The sequence below is a fragment of the Geotrypetes seraphini genome, chromosome 9 (assembly GCF_902459505.1).
Source record: "Geotrypetes seraphini chromosome 9, aGeoSer1.1, whole genome shotgun sequence".
Taxonomy (NCBI): domain Eukaryota; kingdom Metazoa; phylum Chordata; class Amphibia; order Gymnophiona; family Dermophiidae; genus Geotrypetes; species Geotrypetes seraphini.
In genome coordinates this window covers 155,741,218-155,765,540 of record NC_047092.1, presented here as the reverse complement: position 1 = coordinate 155,765,540, position 24,323 = coordinate 155,741,218, and positions in this window count along the sequence as shown.

The window sequence follows — 24,323 nt, the reverse complement described above, 5'->3', positions numbered from 1 at the left end:
GCAGTCACGTGATTGGTTGGATGTTGTGGCAGGCTGGAGTGAACTCTGTGAGGAAAGAGGAACAGTAGAGTAGTCTCTTCAGGAAAAGATTATCCCTCCCTCCCTCCCATTTGTGCTGGTGTTATGTTTTGTGTTAGTGTTGTGGGGTGGGGTGGGGGGTGTACATGTTATATGTCGACTTGGGTGGATTTGGTGGAGCTTATGGGGTTGGGGGGAGGTGGTCGCAGCTTTGGGTGGGGCGGAAAATGGGGTTTGGCCCAGTTGGATCTGGGAGATGAGCAGTTAATAAATAAATAAATGTAACACTCGTATGCGATACCGCTGCGAGGGGAAGCATGGCCTTGCGTCACTGTGGATCATATTTGGGGGGAGGGGAAGCATGACCTTGCGTCACCGTGGGTCATGTTTGGGGGGAGGAGAGGGGAAGCATGACCTTGCGTCACCATGGGTCATGTTTGGGGGGAGGGGAGGGGAAGCATGGCCTTGCGTCACCGTGGGCCATGTTTGGGGGAATGTTATAAATTTAAAGACTTAACGGGAGCTAGTTTCGACACCGAATAGCTCCCTGGGGATGTGTGAAATATGCATTGGGGGTTTGTTGGTTTTTGGACACAGATTGTATTGTACGTGAAGATAATATTCAGATAGATAATAAAACTGCGGCCAAATATTTATTCCAATAAAACTGAGTTGTGTGATTATTGATTGATGGTGATTAGCTTTCAGTTGCAGGTGACGGGAATGCGAATGCTAATGCTATGATTATCAAAGATATAAATCAGTGTATCGCAAACTGTGTGCTGCGGCATATTAGCGTGCCTCGTGAGATTCCAAACACCGGGGAGGAGGAGAGGCGCCAGTGCCAGTTGACTGCCTACAAGATGTGCCTCTCGTGGCAAGAGGCACATTTTGTAGGCAGTTACCCACCGCCGCGCCTCTCCTCCTCCCTGGCATCTCTCTGCGCCTTTTATTTTTCAGCACCCCCCTCCCCAATTGGCATCTCAGGGCTCTGTCTGGAGGGCCTCTGCGCATGCGTGTCAACGTCCACGTACCTCTGGATGCCCTCGAGCCGTGGCTCTCAATTTAGATTGCTGCCGGCTCGCAAAGTTTGCGAGACACCGATATAAGGTTTTGTAAGTACTAAGCTGAACGGGAGTCCTCCAACCGCATTGCTGCCAATGTGTGTGTGCGTTTCTCTGTTGTATTTTCAGTCACTAGGAAGAGGCTGGTTTTCCGGAATTCTGTAGAGCTTGCCTGTCTCTCACTATTGAACATGTGATACAGAGACAGCACCCCAAACTGATAGGACTATAGGTTATTCCTGATCGGGCAATTTAAGTGGCCAAGAGCTTCTCCTTGCTGCTTAAATCGCTTTGAATATCGACTGAGTGTCCATCCAGTGGTGCAGCGAGGGTGAGAAGCACTCAGGGCAGTGATTTGAATGTGCTAATTGTATATTTTTTTATCAAAAGTATTTTTGGGAAGGAAGCATGTCTTGGGCGGGGAATGGGCATGGAAACATTATTCAGTTAGTGCAGTCGCATTAGCACGACAAGAGCTGCCTTTACAAATTGGGATGGGCTTTGTTCTTGTGGAGGGGGAAGGGGATCAGATCTGGGGAGCCTTTATTCTTAGGGAAGGGCAAGGGTTAGGTTTGAGAGGGGGCTTTGCTTATTGGGGGGAAATGAGTCAGAAGGGAGGGGGACAACAGAAGTTATCTGGGCACTGGCCGATATTCTGTGGCAGTGCCTGAAAAGCTAATTGGGCAAAGATAGGATTGCTATTTATATGGTCCTTAATGCCAGGTTAACTCTCGGGGCACCAGCAGTGACTATCACTAGTTTCTGTATAAATGCTGGCTCCGCCCAGATTCTGTTGTCAAAATGCTCCAGCACTAGCTGGAAAGTGCATGGTGATCAGCACTGATAGTCAGTGTCATGCCCTGATTAAGTGCCATGGGATTTTAGTGGTTAGCTAGTCCCAAGTAGCCTCTCCTGTCTACTTAAATTGCGTTGAATATTGGGCCCTTAGGTCCTGATTCTATAAATGGTGCCTACCGGTAGGTGCCTAGATCAGGACGCCTATCGATGTAGGTGCCTAACAATTTTTTTTAATTGGTTCAATCAGTGCTGTTAATTGAACAGCACCATTAAAAAACAATCTAAAAAACTATTAACAAAAAAACAATTTGGGTAGGTGCCTACACCAATAAGTGCCTTGTAGGCGTCTACACTGATGCATCTTCTCGTACCTGACAAGTAGGCATGGTTAGGGGCAGAGTTTGAGCATAGATTGCCTTAGGCACCAATAGGCATCTATGTTAGGCGCAGGTAAATTAGGCCAACAGAACCCTGGTCTAATATACTGGCGCCTAACATCATACCATCTAAGTCAAGTTAGGCACTGCTAGATGTGATTCTTCAAACAGTATTTAGCGGTTGACCGACACCCGGTACGGCTAGGCACCGTTAATGGAATCAGGGCCTTACTGCCTAATTTGAAATTCTGCTTACCTTTTGTTTACAGTGAACATTGTTTTTTTTCCCAACAAAATGTTCTTGTGAAGGCTTAAAGACAACTGCAATTACGTTGCACCACTCAAGTGTCATGGTATGGTTTATGTAGGAGACAAGTCATTTCTGTTCATGGTAAAATGGCACGTACAAATAACAAATAAATAGGATTCGTGTTCCTGGAATTATAGTAGTGTTGACTGACATCAATAATCTTAACGCTTTTCTGCCTCTGAAGCATGCACAACTGGGAGCTCTGCAAAACCATGAGTATACAGAGAACAGAAACTAATTTAATAAGGTGGGAAGAGGGGGGACAAAGAGCTGGAGAACTATGTTGATAAATCAGAAACAAGTATTTGAAACATATTTCTCTTAGTTGGCAGATAGTAGAAAATTATCACTCATAGCTTAAGGGTATTTTGAGAAATGAAGGAAAATGCACTAACTTTGCTCATGTGGGAGAAGATTTTATAAAGGGTTTTCCACTTTTAAAAGGTCTGTTAGATATAGAAAAGCCTCTGTGTCCATGTTTATAGAGATACATGGTGAAAAGATGACACATACTTATAAAGCGCACCATTTGCAGGCTCTCCCGGGGGTGTAGTTTTGGGTGGATCAAGAGTAGAACTATGATGTATGCAATAAGAACACAAATTACAAAGACTAGGGGACACTCGATGAAGTTACAGGGAAATACTTTTAAAACCAATAGGAGGAAAATTTTTTTTTCACTCAGAGAATAGTTTAGCTCTGGAACGCGTTGCCAGAGGTTGTGGTAAGAGGAGATAGCGTAGCTGGTTTTAAGACAGGTTTGGACAATTTCCTGGAGGAAAAGTCCATAGTCTGTCATTGAGAAAGATACGGGGGAAGCCACTGCTTGCCCTGGATCGGTAGCATGGAATTCTAGAATCTTGCTATTCTTTGAGGATGCTGCATGGAATGTTGCTACTATTTGGAGTTCCGGAATCTTGCTTACTCTGAGATAATGGAATGTTGCTACTCTTTGGGTTTTGTTCAGGTACTAGGGACCTGGATTGGCCACATGAGAATGGGCTACTGGACTTGATGGACTATTGGTCTGACCCAGTAAAGCTATTCTTATGTTCTTATGTGTAGCACAGAGGAAAAGTCAGAGATCTGCCAGCAGACATAACAGCAAAACCAAGGAGCTGATGAGATGTATCTGGAAGTGAGCCCTAATATGCATTTCGGTATAACTTAGCCTAAAGCACTTGGTATCTCTTCCAGATACATCTGATTGGCTCCTTGTTTTTGCAGTTACATCTGCTATAAAAAAAAAACATAAATACATGCGAGGAGCTTTGGTGCAGGTGCATAGGTAGACATTTGTAAACAGTGCTTGGTTCTTGAACCCTGTTTTATAAAGGCACATAGGAGCCTACGTTGCCTTTATAAAATACGAATAATCTACCCAAGAAAAACCCAAACAAATAAATGCTTAGCAAATAGGGGTGCAATATTCAGCTGGCAGCAATCAGTGTGTTGCTGATTGCTGCTGGCATTATTCCCAGAAGTTCACCCTGCCAGCATATCCAGACACTGGCATAGAATTTCTGGGTATACGGAGCCAGTGGAACCATAGCTAGTGAAGTGTGATATTCAGCACTTAGCTACAATGAAGAAAACATAAAGATAGGACTGACTTTTAAGCAGTCCTATTTATGAGGTTGTCTTGGCCAGTTTTTATTTATTTATTTCTATTTTTATCCCGTTCCCCCAGGAGCTCCGAATGAGTTACAGTTGACATTCACAATAAATTGCAGAGCAAAGACATTTGTAGTAGAGACAGGAGAAGTTGTAACGCTTAAGAGGGAAAGGTAGGAGTCTGAATATCAGCACTTAACTGGCAAAGTGTTGATTCCACCCCGGAACGCCCACAAAATGCCTGGTTTCGTGTTGTGTGCTAACTTGACATTTCAGTGGAATTATCTAGTTAAGTGCTACTAAATATGACTGGTTAACCTTGAACTAGCGATTTAACCAGCAAGAAACGATTTCTGGCCAGGTAAATCACTTTGAATATCAACCCCTTTATTATAAAATAATATTTTGTTGTTGGACCTTCACACATGAATGAAAAACTGAAAATATGCTTCATATTATCGGTAATTATCGGTCTATTAATAATTTGTGAATGTGCATCTAACAATAACTCAAAAATATATATAAAAAAGTATCATTTATTGCCCAGATAGGGGTCCTTTAACTAAGGTGCTAGCCATTTTAGCTAAATATTAGCACGCATTAAACACTAACGTGTTCATAGACTATAATGGACGCGTTAACGTTTAGCGTGTGCTAAAATGGCTAACGCGCCTTAGTAAAAGGACCCCATAATTCTTAGCATCTAGGCCCTGATTCTATAAAAGACACCTATAGTTATACGCCTAGATCGGCGCACCTAGCCAATCAAGGTGCCTAGTTTAAAGTTTTTTTAATTGGCTTAATTACTGTATTTTCACGCATATAACGCTTGCGTTATACACTATTTTACAAACCGTGCATAACCGTGCGCGTTATACGTGTGAGCGCGTTTTACAACTTTTTTTTTTCAATCCGATCGGCATCCCCACTTCGAACCGGCATCCTCCCCCCCCGCTCGCATCACCCCCCCTCCCCCGCGATCCTACATCTCCCCCCAGCACCACAAAACATCTCTTACCCGATTGGGCACCAGCACCAATGCACAGGACGTGCCAGTGCCAGTGCCCGAAGATCCTCCCTCATTGGTTTGGGCTGGGCTGGGCTGGGCGGTGCGGGAGAGATCCTCCTTCTTCCTGCACCGGGCTGGACTAGGCTTTGAGCATTTGCGCATGCTCAAAGCCTTCTGGTCTCGCTCTCTCCGAGATAATCTCGGAGAGAGCGAGACCAGAAGGCTTTGAGCATTTTCGCGTTTTACATGGGTGCGCGGTATATAGGTGAAAATACGGTAGTGCTGATAATTGAAAGCAGCATTAAAAAAACACAATTTAAAAATGATTATAAAAATCCCCCCCCCTTTTACAAAACCTTACAAGAGGTTTTTAACGCTGGCCGGTGCGCTTAATGCTCTGTGCTACTCCAATGCTCATAGGAACTCTATGACCGCCGGAGCAGCACAGAGCATTCAATGCGCTGGCCAGTGCTAATAACCTCTTATACAGTTTGAGGAAGGGAAGAGAAGTCCTGTGTATGAAAAGCCCAGGTGAAGACCCCTGAGAATTCCCCATGTAGCACAAACAGGCCAATACAGCTAAAACCTAAAATGGTTGTTGAGAGAGTAAAATGGCTGAAAATACACTCTGACTAAACACTGTCAGCTCTGAGAGACACTGTTGCTTGCACTTCTGCTTTCCTGAGAAGAGCCAGGTCAAACAGAAGGCACAGCTGGAAAGAAAAACAATTCTAGTGACAAAGGGATCTTGCCCCCCAAGTTAGCAAGGTCAGCTGCTAGAAGTTTCACAAGAATAAAGGAAGTTGATAGAAGACTTCACTACGATGCTGGCGGGGTGCTCCGCAAGAATAGAGATGTGAAAACTTAAGTAAGCTAACCACAGTGCTAAAAAGTCGTTGGGCCCAGGTACTCAAGGGAGGGATTCTGATATATTAACAGGACAATTACTGGGAAAGAGAATAGATGTAGATAGAAAAAGGCGTGACACACAGTATCACTCAGATAAGTTAACCGATCAATAGATTAATAAATGAGATAATGAATATGATTAACCAATGAAAATGTGAAATGTAACATGCACCAAGGTGGGCCAGAGCTGTCAGAATCATATAAATGAAAGCTCCTTGAACCAAGGTTTCAGAACTCATCGGAAGTTCTCCATCAGTCTGGCCAGCCTGATGTATGCTCTATTACTCTGTATGCTGTATGATTTGTTCTTGTAAGCTATTGCTGTTTATTAAATTTATATTATCTGAACCAACATAAAGAGAGTCGAGTGGGTCTATCAGTGGAGGCCGTAATAGCCGGCTCTTCAGGTTATGTAAAAGGGGAGGGGGAATTAATTTGTCAGTAGGTACCTTACTTGGTTGGCGCCTACCACTTTTAGGTATGCACTTACCAGCACATAGGCATGGTTAGGAGTGGATTCAAGGTGGATTCAGGGTGGAGTTTGGGCATGGATTGACATAGGCACTGGTAGGCACCTTAGGACAAGAAAACCCTGGCCTACATGGCAGTGTGCCTAAGGATTCAATGCCTACCTAAAGGTGCTTATGCAACTCTAGGCTTGATTCTATATATGATGCCTAGTGGTTTGTTTGTTTATTCATTTATATCCTGCCCTTACCCAAGGCGGGTTACAAACTTACATACAAAAACTATAACATTACATAGACCATCAATACATTTATTTATTTATGTTTAGTATTTATATACCACTTATAGCCAACAATTCAAACTCTCCCTTCCTTCAGCAAAAGGAATTAAAGGAATCAAGAATTTCAGTCAATCCTTGGTCTTCAAATTATCTCAACTATGGAACGAGCTTCCACTTATCCTAAGGGGTCCTGGTCCTTTTCAATTTTTTCGTAAATCATTAAAAACTATTTTATTTGCTAATCACTTTGGAAATCAACCATGCTATTTTCTGTCTGTTATTTTCTTTGTATTTTTTTTTTAGTTTCTGTTAATTGAGTCAAGCTCCACTTTGGTTGAAGACCCGGTATACAAAGCTAAGTTTTAGTTTAGCTTACTCAAGCATTTTTCCCTGTCTGTCCCACTGGACTCACACTCTATCTAATGTACTTGGGGCAATGGGGGATTAAGTGACTTGCCCAGGGTCACAAGGAGAAGTGTGGGTTTGAACCCATAACCTCAGAGTACTGAGGCTGAAGCTCAAATCACAGCGCTACACCCAATACAAAAACCTCCCATACAAAACCTCCCACAATACAAGAAGTATAAACCATAAAATACACAGGTGACCAGCACCTTATTATCTTCTTCTCCTTTTCATTAATAACACAGCCTCAGACCTTATCTTTCATCTGGCAAAAAAGGTGCCGCTTCAATAGTTTTTTTTTTTTTTTAGTTCTGTATATTTTTGACAACCGCATGGAATGGTGCCTAGGAATTAGATGCTTTATAGAATCAGGGCCTTACTGCTCAGTTCATATGTGCATAACTTTATAGGAAAAGCTTATTCAGTTCTTGTACTTTGCCACAAGGCACTTGATAAAATTGCCAATGCGATTGCATTTTGAGCGGACACTGGCTCTGAAACATGTCGGGACCTTCAAAATATGAAATACAATAATAAAGGCTCCATGCAGAAATTATTTCAACTATAAACTAACAGAGCAGGGCTACTCACAGTACAACAGTCCAATTCAATTCTTATTCCGCCTTTTACAAAACCATAGCGTTTTTTTAGGTGCCAGCCGCGGTGGTAACAGCTCCGACGCTCATAGGAATTCTATGAGCGTTGGGGCTGTTATTGCCACCACTGGCGCTAAAAACCATGCTATTGTTTTATAAAAGGGGGTGGGGTGTACTAGAATGTTCCTCCTGCTGCCCCTACTTGTCACATATACATCATTTTAAAATTGATCATATGGGCTTGGTGATGGGTGGAACACGTGTTACATCAACAACTTTATTGACAGTAAATAAAAATAAACTGTTTCTGATACTGACTGGAGTGGCATTGCAATCGATATCTAAGAACTGGAAAGACTTCACGCTTCTTTTTTTTTTTTAGTTCAAAAAGTTTTATTGATTTTATAAAAGATGAAATACAAAGCCAACAATATGCGTGCTCCAACAAGGAGCACATTATAACAATGTCATTAACAAATGTGAAGTGCATCCACAGTGGAATAATGGTCATAAATGATTGAATGCATCAGAAATAAAATAGAAGTTGAGAAGACATTAAAGGAAGGAAAAGGAAATAAGACATAATAGGTGCAAGTTCTAACAATGTACCAGAGTAATCAGTTTAAATGATCCAAGCATAAAATAAAGAAATTGACATAAACAATATTAAATGAAACATGTAAAACCAGAGAGGTGCCTGAAATGAAAAGACTAAGGGTGAGGCAAGATACAAATTATACTAATGAGTGCAGTAGTCAAGGGTCTGATTTACAATATTCAAGCAAGGGGGACCAAATTTTTGCATAAGAGGACATGGAATTATTGTGTTCAGCAAAATGACATTCATATTTCACGAGGAGACAAATTGAGTTCCACCATTGATTGACATGTAATTTAGTGGAATCTTTCCAATTGTGGAGAATAGTGGAGAGAGCAGTGAATAAAAGTATAATTAACAACCGTTCATGAGTAATGGATAAAGGGGAAGAGAGTATCGAAGAGCCATTAAACAATAAGTCAAAGGAAAACACATCGGTAATTTGCAAGATACGGGCAATTGTAGACCATACATTCGACCAGAAAGATGAGACATATGTACAGGAGTAGAGCATATGAAGTAAGGAGCCATCAGATGATTTACAGGTCCAGCAACAACCATCGTATGACCGGTTTATTTTGGCTGATTTCGTAGGAGTCCAAAAAGCCCTATGGTACAGGAATATAGCTGTTTGTACGTGTGAGGCTGATCGAAGTGACTTCAGTAATTTAGGCCACATGATTAGCCACGATTGTTCGGTGAATGATGTATATGCAATGAGGCATCCCATTTGGTTATGGTATCATGGGGAGGTGTAGTGGTGTGAGATTGGATATACTTATACCACTTAGATGTCTGACCTTTCATAGTGGAGTAGGTTAGAAAAAGATTAGGTAAGTCAGGAGGTTCAGCAAGAGAGGTGGGAGACGGAAAGGCAGATTTGAGGCTATGATGAAGCTGAATCCAGAGGAAGTATTGAGATTGAGGGATGTGGTATTTGACCATGAGATCGGAAAAAGAGAGCCATTGGTCATTCTGGAGAAGATGATGAATATACCAAATTCCCTGCTGTTGCCATCTCTTCCACGCCACCATCTCCCTATTAATTGTGATCCGAGGATTGTTCCAGACTGGAGCTGATGAAGATTCTGCCCATTTATGAGGGGAAATAGAATCAATGTAGCAAATCGCCGACCATGTACTCAGAAGGATGGGATTAGCTTTTATATAAGAAGTTAGAGGCATACAAGGGACATGTTTAAGAGAAAAAGGATCCGTCAAGATGAATTCGAGTTGTTGCCAGTTGGGATTGACGGACGTCGGATTAGATTCCTGCCAAAGAGAGCCCTGTGACATTAAGAAGGCCATGTGGTAGCTTCTGAAGCAAGGAAAATTAACACCCCCACAGTCACGAGGGGATTTCAATTTTTTAAGCGCAATTCTGGGTTGTTTTCCCTGCCAAAGAAAATCCACAAGGAGTTTCTCCATACGGGCGTAAACATTATGAGGAAGGAGTATGGGAAGCATGCTGAGAACATAGTTTAGTTTAGGGACGATCATCATCCTAATGGTAGAGAGACGGCCAAACCAAGTGAGGTTGAGCGGAGACCATTTGCACGTACATGTAGTAATGGTAGAGATATGATGTTCGGTGTTAAATTGTAAAGTGGAATCCAAAGAGGGACCAAAGAAGATTCCGAGATATTTTATTTTTTTGGGGGACCAAAGAAATCCTTGTCCAGTGACCTCCATCTGCACATCTATACAATTTAATGGCATAATTTCAGACTTAGAAATATTTAGCTTATAGCCGGAGATAGCTGAGTAGTGGCGAATCTGGGACAGAACCGAGGATAAAGATTCCGGGGTGACATAAAGTAGAATATCATCTGCATAAGCAGAAAGTTTAGCAGAGAAAGAGTCGTGTTGGAATCCCTGAATAAAAGAGTCTTTCCGAATGGCTAAAAGAAGAGGTTCAAGTGCAAGATTAAAGAGAAGAGGAGAAAGAGGACATCCCTGTCGGGTACCCCGCGAAGGGGAAAAAGATGAAGTTAAATGTCCATTAATCATGATTTTGGTTAGGGGGTGGGAGTAGAGGGTTCTGACCATTCGAATGAATGGTTCGGGAAAGCCGAACCAAGAGAGCGTGTGAAAGAGGAAGGGCCATTCAACACGGTCGAAGGCCTTTTCGGCATCTAATGCCATAATAAGGAGCCTATCGGGGTTGGTGTCAGTATGATGAAGAATGTGGGAAAATAGGCGAGTATTATTCGATGAGTAGCGGTCATGAAGGAATCCAGATTGGTCAGGGCTAATCAAATAGGAAAGAACAGATTGCATGTAAGTATGATATCTATTTGTTTATTCTGTAACTAGTCTTTAAGCCCGTTACATTAACGGGTGCTAGAATAGATGTGTGTATGTGTCTTTCTTTCTTTCTTTCTCTCTCTCTCTCTCTCTCTCTTTCCTTGGCCGCTGTCTGTCTGTCTTTTTTTTATTTGTCTCTCTCTCCTTGGACCCTGTCTGTCTGTCTTTTTTTCTTTGTCTCTCTCTTCTTGGACGCTGTCTGTCTGTCTTTTTTTCTTTGTCTATCTCTCCTTTGCCGCTGTCTGTCTCTTTTTATCTGTGTGTCTCTCTCTCCTTGTCCGCTGTCTGTTTTATATTTTGGTCTCTCTCTTTGGCCGCGGTATGGCTGTCTGTCTTTACGTTGATGTTTCATCATTTAGAATTCTGGCACAATCCCTTATACTGAGCCAACTTGATTACTGTAGCATCGCCTATTTGGCAATTTCCCAGAAGAATATGCGGCGATTGCAACTGGTACAAAATGCGGCAGTCAGGCTGCTTTGTGGGTTGAAGAAGTTCGATCATATAACACCTTCCTACCGACTTCTACACTGGCTGCCAATGGAGACGCGTGTGAAGTTCAAGTGTGGATGTTTTTACTTTAAGGCACTATACGGTTTAGCCCCTAAATATATAACTGACCTTTTCTCTTTCACAACCAACAGACATAAGAGAAGCTCACATCTGAATTTTGTTTCCCCACCAGTTAGAGGATATAAATTCAAAAGTCATCATCAACATCTTTTCTCACATCAAGCAGCATTATGGGGTAAAGATCTGGAACAATTGCTTATGCCTACTACTTATAGGGAATTTAGGAAACGCCTAAAAACATATCTGTTCTTGAAGTATTTAGGTAACTGACCTATACAATCTTAGTCCATAACAACTGATCCCCAGATTTTAATCACTAACCCTTAACTTTGTTAATTCTACTCAATCTGTAGCATCTTTTAATCATTGTAAACCGCGGTCCTGCGGTATATAAACTGTTATTATTATTATTATTTCTTTCTTTTGGTCTCTCTCCTTGTCTGCTGTCTGTCTGTCTTTTTTTCTGTATATGTCTCTCTCTCCTGGTTTTTTTTTTTTGGTCTCTCTCCTTGTCCATTGTATGTCTGTCTGTTTTCTGTGTGTGTCTCTCTCTCCTTGTCCGCTGTCTGTCTTTTGTTTTTTTTTTTGGTCTCTCTCCTTGTTCACTGCCTCTCTGTTTGTAGTGCCCCTTCTCCCACCTACCTTTTTTTTATCACGGGCAACGGGCACACAGTAACCACTGCTAAATTGAATAAACTGTTGTAAACTGCCGAACGCACATGCACCCGACGCGCAGAACTCGTCCTAACATTTCTCTGACGGCCAGCCACGAAGTTACTGATCACAGAGGCAGGGATCACGCAGGTAGGAGTGCACATGCGCGCTTAGCGTTTTATTATTAGTGATGTATTAAATAAAGTAATTTTATTCCTTCCATTTTGATTCTGTGGGAATGCTAGCATGTCAAATCATCTTATCTGTGGATTCAATTATGATACTTTCTCACCATTTGTAAATCGTATTCAGGGCTTTTTTTCTTTTTAGTTATAGTGGCCACTAGGGACAAACTCACAGCAGTCTCTCACAGCAAGCAAAGTGGGAACTGATCTTAATTGTTCTACGTTTTGCTTTTATACAGGTCAATTCAAACTACTCTATGAAAATATATGTTTCAAAAAAGTTTACACGTATGAGAGATTCCTAGATAGTAACCCTAATTTATAAATAATGGTTTTTCATTGAAGAATAAAAATAAAATACAAAAAGCACAGTTTGAGAAGTAGAAAAAATCCAGTACATACATATCTCCTTTGCTATAGTTACCATTGTGAGCATGAAAGAAATCTTGGAGATGCTGTTTTTATTTGCAAACAAAATATTTTCAGCTGCTTTCTGGTATCTTCATTAAAGTCATCACTGTGTCAGAAGTTGATGAATTACTTCCTTCTATAAATGAATGTGAGTTTTCCATCTTTCCCATGCATCAAAGCTCAACAATATTCATTTGGGCTACTGTGCAGATAGAGATCTTGTGCTATAGCTCGATAAGAAAATATATAGTATATTCCGTAAAGAGTCTTATGTGATTATTTTTAGAGGCAGCAAAATAAGGAGATGAATTAGTTCTACCAAATTCAGAAGATATAAATAAAGCAAGGAGCATGTAGAAACATAAACAGAGAAGATGATAGCAGAAAAAGATCATTGGTCCACTCAATCTGCTCATTTGTGCCTTACCATTGGGGAAGATTTTTATTTATTAAAAAATATATATATCACATAGAACTATGGGCTCCTTTTATCAAGACACGCTACGAGGGTTAGCGTGTAGGATATTTCATCACGCGCTAACCTCTGCGGCAAGCCAAAAAATTAGTGCCTCTTCAACGGAGGCATTAGCGGCTAGCGTGGCAGGCAGTTTAACACGCGGTATTCTGCACGTTAAACCCCTACCGCACCTTGATAAAAGGAGCCCTATGTGTTTTCCATATCACAAAATAAAAATACAAGAGGAACTGGAGAACAATAATCAAAAAAATACATATCTAAATTCTCCAGTATAAGCGATGGAAAAAGCTCATAGCTTATACCCTTATTTATATGCTGTGTATTCAATACAGATATTCAATTACTCAAGTGTAAAACACTAATACCTCCTAATAATAGGCTAGAGCCAGATCGAGCATATCTCTAAAAAACTATCCTTTAGAGACTATGGAACTCAAGTTCCTGCGGTTATTTGCCTTTAGAACCAAGCTAATAACCTACATGCAGGCTATATCGCTCTTTTTGAGTTAATTATTTGATTTTATTTAATTCACTTATATATATGTGTACTTTTGTCCCTACTGGGGCTTCTTGTATATAGTATTTATATATAATACTTAGCTCGGGCCGGATAGAAAATCGCCATGTTGAGATCCGAAAGCTAAAGCTAAAGCTAAAGCTAAGTGATGCTTGTATATTTTGAAAGATAATTATTTTTTTATCCTATTTAAGTTATTTAAGTTAAGTTTTTGCCTATGATAGAATTTTTTGGAGAGGAGCTAATGAGCTATTTGGGCTCCCTTCCATCGCTCTGGAGCACTGATTGCCCTCAGCTTCTGAGGCATTTCCCCGATAAATATATACATATGTTTATCTGTATTGAATACACAGCATATAAATAAGGGTGTAAGCTATGAGCTTTTTCCAGCGCTTATACTGGAAAATTTAGATATATATTTTTCCATATCACATACATAAAAATCTTGTTTCCCTGTGATTTCCACATATAATATAGATATGTCTGGACAACATCATAAACATCCCCCCCGATATAAAGTGTCAGTACATCAAGTCATGAAGTTAGGATAGCGGATATGGTGAGATGGGGAAGTAATGGGCCATTTGTTGCATTTATTTTAAATTTAAAAGATTCCTCTGTACTGGACTCCTTTGATAGGATGTCTGCTTCTAGAGAGGCTTTAGGTTTCTTGGTGGACTTGAAATGGACACCTGACAGGGATAGGAGGTTCATCGTGGATCCTTTTGGATTTTTAGAGGTGGTCCAACTATATGCAAATTAAGATGCAAATCACATCCAAATCCAATGTGATATCATCAAATCTTCTCTGCTACTGAGGAAAAGGAATGCTTCAGGGAAATAAGGACAGTCTATTCCTATCACCATCCACCTAGACTTCCACAATGACTAGAACCACCCCAGATAGGAAATGGACTAAATAGGCCGCCTTCATACGCCTGTTGCTTCCCTGCACTTCTGACTGGAAACCTGGGCATCCTCTTGCTTCCATGATGGAATGTATGCCCCATCACACCCAAGATGTCTAGCATTTTAAAAAAAAACCTGCCAAACACTGCAGGCTGAATATTGAGGGGGTGTGCATAATTGTCTGTCTTACCTTCCCAGTCCCTCTTTTCCCTCAATGTTGATATATTTAAATTGGAATGACACATCTGTTTACTTGTACTTCGATTTGGACTGGGTCTTTTGCTATACAACTCATCTCCTACTATGCCTGATTGCTGCCAGTCCAGCTCTGGACTGGCTCCAAACATTGAGAGACACTGAACTATTTCTGTTTCCCCACACTCTGGGGAGGTCTCTGTGCTTGGAATATGACAGGTTTTCAACTCCTCTAAATTTGCTCAAGGACAAAAAGATAGTAAGTATGGTCTGGTTGTTACTCTATTTTTGCCTGCTAATTCTGCCTTTTTATCAATAGCTAACACTAAAGGCCTCTTAGATATCTACTTATGGGAGTCATAGAGAAGAAGAGAACCCAAAGAGTAATGTAATATTTACTTAAATGTCATTGACACAAATTAAATGTTCTCTCTAGACCCAACAGAAATATAAAATGTTCTCCATATTGACTTCAAAATGCTCCCAAACATCAATGATTTCTTATTGCCAGAATTATTCTGCAAGTGGGGCCTTATGGCCAAACTACATTGAAGCACAAATTGAATTCTACTGATGTTAATTACGTTAGAATGAAAAATCCCTCTTTACTAAAAGTCAGACCACCGTAAGCCCTGAATTAAGAAAGAATGATAAATTAAGATGTTCTCAAGTTCAATCTAGAGTTTTACGTATGTGGGCATTGCTGTTTAGAAACAATGAAAAATGACCCCAAAACTGTGTGATGTATTCATTTAATTATCAGCTTCAAAGTAATGAACAGTCTCTTGATTTAATTGAGCTACCAAAATGTTGTTATCTTTCAAATGTATGCCACATGACCTGGAGGAATTAATTTAAATTCAAGCTGAAAGAAAAACATTGGATAAATAGAGTATTAAGCTATTAGATATGTTACTATAACCTTTCATACTATAAAGGTACTACATATTTATTAAGTAGTTTCCCTTTGTACATTAATACGTGTTTTTTAAATTCTTACAATATTTACAAAAGCTAGTCTAAGAGATTCCATAAAGTACTAGATATGCCTTTCTTGAAGTTTTGGTCAATTACCTCTACTGGGAGTTCTAGAAACTTTATTGATGCCTAAGAACATAAGAATAGTCTTACTGGGTCAGACCAATGGTCCATCTAGCTTAGTAGCCCATCCTCATGGTGGCCAAACCAGGTCACTAGTTCCTGGCAAAAACCCAAAGAGTAGCAACATTCCATGCTACTGATCAAAGGCAAGCAGTGGCTTCCCCCATGTCTGTCTCAACAATAGACTATGGACTAGAGAGGGAAATGAAGATAACAGTGAGATTTATAATTTTTAGGCATTTTGGCCCCTGATTTTATAAGTTTTTAAAAATACTTATATACCACTTATAGCCAAAGTGGTTTACATTCAGATACTCAAGCATTCTTCCTACCTGTCCTCGTAAGCTTGTACTTTAGCTGATGTACCTGGGACAATGGGGGATTTAGTGACTTTTATTTAAAAAATGCAGTAGGTTCTATTTAATGCATGTGGAGGGGAATAATAATAATAATAAAAAAGTCTAAGTCCTCTTTTGGCCTAAGGCCCTAACTGTTGAAAGTAGAAGCAAGGAAAATGTCCATTCTCAAAAAAAACATCCAAAAGGAGTTTTTTTTTATAATGGCCTTAAGGATCTCCCAAATGAGGAACGGTTGAGTAAGTTGCAGCTATACTTACTCGAGGAATGCAGAGAGAGGAGTGACATGATCAAATATGTCACGGGCCGTATCAAGGTGGAAGAAGATCTCTTTTGTCTTAAAGGACCCACGTCAACAAGAGGACATCCGTTGAAAATCAGGGGTGGGAAATTTCATGGCGACACCAGAAAATATTTCTTCACCGAAAGGGTGGTTGATCGCTGGAATAATCTTCCACAACAGGTAATTGAGGCCAGCAGCGTGCCAGATTTTAAGAAAAGATGGGATTGGCTTGTGGGATCTCTTCATGGAGGTAGCTAGGGGGTGGGTCATTAGAGTGGGCAGACTAGATGGGCCGTGGCCCTTTTCTGCCATCATTTTCTATGTTTCTATGTTTCTACGTTCAGCTGTTTAAACGCCCAACCACTATGTCTACACTTACCACATATAATAAACCCAAAAAAAGGCTAAGTCCCAAACGCCCAAAACAAGAGCTTTTAGGCGAAGGAGGAGCTAGTCCTTTTCCTAAAAGCTGTATTCTGTAACTGGTGTCTGTCAAAAAGAATACCGGTTACAGAATCTGCCCCCCACCCCAGCAACGATGGTGGCAGGAGAGATGGCTCATCTCTCCTGCCGCGATAATGATCTCGAAGTGCCATCAACCGTGGAACTTTGGATCGCTATCGCTCCTGCTGATTTTTCTATCAAAAGTACAGGGGTGTGTGGGGGGATGTCAGGAGTGTTTGGAGATGTTGGTTGAGTGTCAGGGATGTTAGAGGGAAGGGATGTAGTGCGGGGACTCTTTGGAGGGGGGTGGGGGATCGGTGACTGTGAGGGACGGAGAGAGGAATCTCCCTGCCAGTTCAGCTGATCCTGGGAGGGGGAATCCCCATTAGATGAGCTGGCAGGAATCCTCGAAACCGGCTCAGCTAATGGGGATTCCCCTGCCGTGATCAGTTGATGGCGAGCTGTTCTAATAGGGTAATTCAAGTGGGTACCACATCCGAACAGCTTGCTTTTATGGGGTTTTCATATGGACATCTTTATATTTGGGCATGTCAAAAAAAGATAGACATACTACGAGGTAAGGGCGGTGATCTTTGACCAAAAGGGCCGCCGCATGAGTGGACTGCTGGGCATGATGGACCACTGGTCTGACTCAGCAGCGGCAACTCTTATGTTCAAAAAAGAAGTTAGACGTGTAGTAGTTTTGAGAATGAACGTTTTTACTACTGACTTGCTGGACATCTTTCTCAAATCATCCAAACTCTGACTTAGACATCCTATCAAAAATGCCCCTTCATAGTTCTAACCACTGTGCCAAACATTCCTCGCTCCAAACACTTCTAGGTGTCATTGAGGGCAATTGTTAATCATCCAATAGGCACCATTTATAGAATAATGCCTAGCATTGAAACCTTAGGTGCACTCCCGTTTATACCAGGGTTTTCTTGGCCTATATGAGGGCGCCTAAGTTAGGGACCTACCGATGCCTAATTCAAACCATGCCCCAAATTCTCCCAGAATCTTCCCCTAACTATGCCTACTTTCTGCTTGGCGCCTTGGAGAAGACACTTACCTCAAAGTGGTAGGCGCTTACTGAGTTACATGCCTACCAGGTAATTTTTTGTATTGTTTTTTAATGGCGCTTTTCAATTAACTGCGCCAATTAATCCCTCCCCCCCTTTTGCAAAGCAGTAGCGTGGATTTTTAGTGCCGGCCACAGCGGTAACAACTTCAATGCTCATAGAATTCCTAAGATCGTTGGAGCTGTTACTGCCACTGCTGGTACTAAAAACTGAGCTATGGTTTTATAAAAGGGGGGGGGATAAGTTAGGCACTAAATTAAAAAATAAAATAATTCCCCCTACTGTTGTTGTCTCCCTCCTTCCATGTTGTGCTTTGCCTTCTGGCCTGCCCCCTGGTATTATCTTTGGGCCGGCTCCCTCTTCCTCAGTGCTGCAGTGCACAAAACCGTGCGCAGCGGTTCCTCGCATGTCTCGTGCCTCATCTGGAAGCCTTCCCTCTGATGTTGCGACATCAGAGAGAAGGCTTCTGGTTCAGGCACATAGGATTGGCTTGGGGCACCTTTTATAGAATCAGGGCCTCTAAGTTAAGAAGCTAGCTAAAGGTGGTTTGGGATATTTGCATCTGGATTTTAAGCCAACGAAATGCAAGAAACAGCTGGAGATGAGCAAGGTTGGAGCAATATCATGCAGAGTGGGCACCGAATGTGTTTTGGGTTCTATGGACAGTGCTCTAAAATTTCATGTTCTGTATAGTTGACTTATGTGCATATAGGCTAAATGCATATGTTATCTGTATGTCAAGGAGGTATTCCAAAGAGAGGGTTTGGGGTGTGGTGTGGACTTATATGCATTTGAAAATTCAAAAGAATGCACCTATTTAAAATCAAACAAAAATGATGTACTCTGAATAGCAAGTATAAATTTGTACACATACTTTTCCCGTGTAATTTTCTGAATGAAAGCAAGTGCATATTTTAACTTTGAAAATCTCGCAGCGTCTGCTTGGTGCAAAATAGGTGCGCACTTTGCACTGATGTGAGCAGTCGTTCAATGACCCCCCCCCCCCCTTTTAATTGCTTGCAGATGGAAATTTTCTTTTCTTCATCTGGTATAGAAAGCATTCAGTGCCTGACTGTTATCCACTTAATCTGATAATGAATTAGCTTCCATTATCTGTTAATTGAGTTTCATCTGTTCAGCTGGAGCTCTGGTGTCATCTTCTTTGGTGCCACTTTTAGACCCCCCAAGTCATATAGCAGCCTATGGATGTCTTAAAAAGCTACAAAAAAATAAAAAAATCAGTGTCCATGGCTAATGGTTCCATGAAACTTGTCGTTAAGATTTCAATATCAAATACTATTAAATAGAACTGCATATTTGAATATTGCTATAATACAATGTGGGTTTTTTTTTTACCTTCCCTTCAGTCAAAGGCTGTACTCAGAAAAGATTCATTAACCGACTCTTATCATACCAAGCCACTTCCACGGATCCTGAACTGGACCAAATGGTTAGAATATCAACCTCATATGCATTTTAGACAGCTATTAAAAACCCACCTGTCCTCAAAATTCTTGTAATCCTTCCAAAGCAGCACACCGATGTGAAATTATTGTTAACTTATTGATGCCAATATTCCATCTATTGTAGCCCATCTCTTTTGTAAACCGCATAGAGACGAAAGGCTTTTGCGGTATATAAATAAAAATTTATGTTATGTTTTATTTAATGCTGCGTTTTTATTGAATCTTTCCTAGATACTTCAACACTAGAAACAAGGGATTTTTATTTGTCTGATCTGTGGCCAAATTATCTTCCAAGAAAAAAAGAGAGAGGATAAAGTGCTCTGCAGGAATTCAAGATGCAGGAAACAGAAGTGTGTCCACAACATTTTAATGTAAATTCTTTGAATACTTGACTCTGTTGGACTTGAAGTGTTTTGGCTGAAATTATACTCTAGATTTAGACTCCTGATGCAGCCCATTTCAGCAGAAACATGTGCTAAATCCAACAGCTTTGAGTATTCAAAGAATCTTCATTAAAATGTTGTGGACACACTTCTGGTTTCTGGTTTCCTTTATCACTGCTGTTAGCTGCAGCCAAAATACATGGTGTCCACAAAGTCTCTTTACAATTTCAAGATTTTATTGAAAAACACAAATGAATAGACAAATCTGTGGAAATTATTACAGAATGAGGAATAGATATTGAAGGTTGTTTTTTTTTTGCCTCATTTAACACACCTCTATATGAATGGATTTTGAAGGAGAATGAGCAAAGGATTGTCTTACACGATCAACGTTTTCCTCCAATATTCTTTGTTGTCCACTCCTTTCTTTATCCAATACTGTCCCCGTCTCCATAAATTTCTTGTGCCATGCACGAATTAACGGATGTGACGGTGGATGTTTCCCATACTTTGTCCTGTAGTTTTGCTGAGTCTGCGATTCTGATTTTGTTTCAATAAACCACGATACACACTGTGCCTTTTCTTGAGGAGTAGCCATTTGTTTAGGGGTTAATTCAATAGCCTCTCTTTCATCAACAGGGTACCTGAAATACCCAAATGCAATGTGATTACAAACTTTGATAACGACTGAGTACATAGGACAAATTTGATTAACATATCTCATCAATTGCCTTTGTAGTCATTTCTTGAAATTGTAAAGAGACTTTGTGGACACCCTCTATATTCCTACATCACCTTTCTTCTAGCACCCAGACTGAAAATGCAGGCGTCCTGGAGGGATGGGTGAGAGAACGTTCTCAGGGCCTAAGCTAGGACAGTTGAAATGGATAAAAATACAATGGCGTTCTGTTATAAAACCAGATTTCATCCAACACTCCCCGGATGAACAAAAAACTAAACAGTAATAAAAATCAAAATCAGAGCAAAGGAAAAGGATTGCACAAGAACAAATACAGCCAAAATGCCTCACAGTTTTCAAGTCTTTCTAGGATCTCACGCTCTCTGTATGGACAACATTTCGTGGATGCTGTGTAGCTCAGTTGCCAGTCCTGTACTGTCCCCTGATCATGCAGGGTCTCTGCAGTGACTCTCCAACCTCAATATCAATCCCCCCTAAGTGCAAAGAACAATATGGGCTCCTTTTACAAAGGTGCGCTAGCGGATTTAGTGCGCGCTTAGTGTGCGCTAAAATGCCACAAGCGCTAGCTGCTACCGCCTCCTTTTAAGCAGGCGGTAATTTTTCGGCTAGCGCGCGCTATAGCACACGCTAATCCGGTGCGTGCGCTAAAAATGCTAGTGCACCTTTGTAAAAGGAGATATATATATATATATTTATATTTATTTATTTTCAAACTTAAATCTCAAGTATTACACTTGTACAGAAAGCAATAATAGTGCACTTAATTTGAATCTAGAAGCATTCAATAAAGAAAATAAATTTTAACTATTTATCCTCCTATAGATCCAAGATTTTAGAAACAGCAAAAATAAGAAAAAGAAAAATACACAAATGTGTATTAAAGCAGTGGTCCCCAACTCTGTCCTGGAGGACCACAAGGCCAATCAGGTTTTCTGCATAGCCCTAATGAATATGCAAGGAGCAGATTTGCATGCTTTTCACTTCCATTGTATACAAATCTCTCTCATGCATATTTATTAGGGCAAGCCTGAAAACCCGATTGGCCTGGTGGTCCTCCAGGACAGGGTTGGGAACCACTGTATTAAAGGATGCTATAGACTATAGCACTGCGAACAAGGTTCCATATTTAAATCAAAATCTATAGGGCTCAAGATTTTTCTCCTTCTAGACGAGACATTGCCACAAAAGTTGTCAATTGATATGGTTCAAAGAAAATGTATTTAACAGGACGGTAACATACAATACACTTGCAAGGATGGCTCAAACAGAAAGTAGCTCCCAAGGATATAATCCCAGGTTTCAAAAGAAGAAATTCATGGCGGCGCTTTTGCGTCTCCCATGAAAGGTCAGGAAACATCTGCATTTTTTGACCAAGAAAAATTTTTTGCCTATTTTTAAACAAAGAACAATATATTACTCTCCTTCAACCTCCACGCAATGCAAGTTTCAATTCAGTGCCAAATTTTAGGCCAGAAACATGGGACACTCCTAGAATCAGTCCCTCTCTTCCCCTTTCTTCCTTTACTCACAGTTAATTCAGATTTTCCCAAAACATTTCACTGTTTCACTTCATGTGTAGCTCCCTGCAAGGGATGTTCCTAGTGCTCAGGTCCCTGTAGCACAACTTTAGGGAATCCCCCAAAAATTAACAAGATGAACCTGCAGGTTTCCCCTTTGCTCTTGGTTACTTTCATGCTGTCCTGCAGTCCGCAAGCCCCAATTACCATTCTCAATACCTCTCTACTACTCCTATAGTTTTCTGTGCATGAAAGAGGCTTCCTCTTCTTCATAGCTCCTGCAAAAAGAGAACAAGTGCTTTCCTTCCTTCGCTAATCCTTTTGAGGCCCCTAGCTTGGAAATCCTCTCCTTACTTTTCATCATCTTTGAACTCCTAAGTAGGAAGAAGCTCCCTAGTCCTTCTGTTTATAATTTCCCGCTAACCTGCTCCTGATCAGAAAAAGACATGATGAATACTCCCTAAGCCCTAAGGCATAATTTTCATAGGAAGTTCCTTACTTTCGGCCATGGAAAGGCACATTTTTGTGTTCTGCTATATGTATATCAGAAGAGCAAGTATAGATTCATTTTATATTTATATTTGTGCACATGTATATACTCTATCTAATGTATAGTATTTCTTTTGTGCTGAGATTTATATACCCCAAACAGCACATTGACTAATTATGAGGATAACAATATTGACCTAAGAACAGAGCTAGAGAGAGAGTAGTATTAGGAGTAGAAGATCTGTGTTTAGCCGGCATTGAATATTGGGGGACTGTTTCTTGGGAGCGATGTCTTAAAACGAGTTATTTTGCAAATACCATTGCAGAAATGAATCTCATTCCTCTTTCTCCTATTTATCATTTATATAGCATGAAAGGTATATACAGCGCTGTACATTTTGACATTTAATAGATGGTCCCTGCTTGGAAGAGCTTACAATCTAATTTGAACAGATATGACATATAGGGTTGGGGATGCAGAACCCAAGGTGAGAGGAGTAGGAGTTGAAAGCAGTCTCGAAGAGGTGGGCTTTTAACTTGGACTTGAACACTGCCAGCGACGGAGCACGCTCTAGGGATTCAGGTAGTTTGTTCCAAGCATACGGCGTAGCAAGATAGAATGAATGGAGTCTGGAGTTGGCAGAGGAGGAGAAGGGCATAGATAGGAGGAACTTAGTTGAGTGGAGCTCGTGGGGGGGGGGGAAACATTGGGGGAGATAAGTGAAGAGAGATAGTGAGGGGCTGCTGAGTGAATACATTTGTAGGTCAGTAAGAGGAGTTTGAATTGTATTCGGAAAAGGATGGGAAGCCAATGAAGTGACTTTATTGTAAATATGGGCTGGCAGGGATGTCTCATAGAAGAGGGAACTTTTTAAAACCTTGTCATGTGATCCATGGGGGTGGAGGGGGGGGCACTCTTGTGGTACTTTGCAACCTGAATTTTAACTGTGTAACTACAGGTAATTGTCCCTCTCTTCATAAAAAACATAAATATTGCCAAACTGGGACAGATCAAGGGTACATCAAGCCCCGGGTGCTGACTTAATAGGGGTGGCACCATTTCTCCCACTGGCAAGGGGTGTGTGTATGTGTGTGTTAAATACGTTCTCTCCATCAACCCTTCCTCTGATGTTACTTCCTGTTCACAGGACCAGGAAGTGACATCAGAGGGCAGGCTCAGCCAGCGCGAACAGCAGGTAGTAAACCCTGCTCGCTTCTAGTGACAACTATAAGGGATATAGGAAGGGGGAATGCATTTAAGAGACCTTCCACCACCTGAGGGGGGGATGCCGGGTGCCTCTGATGGCAGATAAAGACCTGTATGGTCCATCCAGTCTACCCAGCAGCCTCACACTCATCATCTACTAATTAATTTTACTTGCTAAGTTCCTCTATAAGATGTCTTCCCCCCTCCAAGGATAAGCAAGACCTGCGCTCAGACGATATGAATGTGGTTTAAAATATGCATACTTGCTCCTGATCTGTCTTGCCATATAGAGGACACAGATCATAGAAGTCCGTATGGAATCGGCCACATTGCCCCAGTGTCGGAGTCACTGTCAAAGCTAACTGCAGCTCGTCCTGTCTTGCCATATATGGGACAAATAGAGGTCCGTCTGGCATCAGCTTCACTTGCCCAGTGCTGGGGCTGCATTTAAGCATCACTCCTGCGCATCATGAACAAAATTATAGTTGTTGATCTGGTGATCTTTTGAGTTTTGTGCTGATACTATCTTCTTTCTATTTAGGGATCCTTTGAGTCTATCCCACGCATTTTTAAACTCGGCCACTGCTTCTGCCTCCTCCACCTCTGCAGGGAGGGCATTC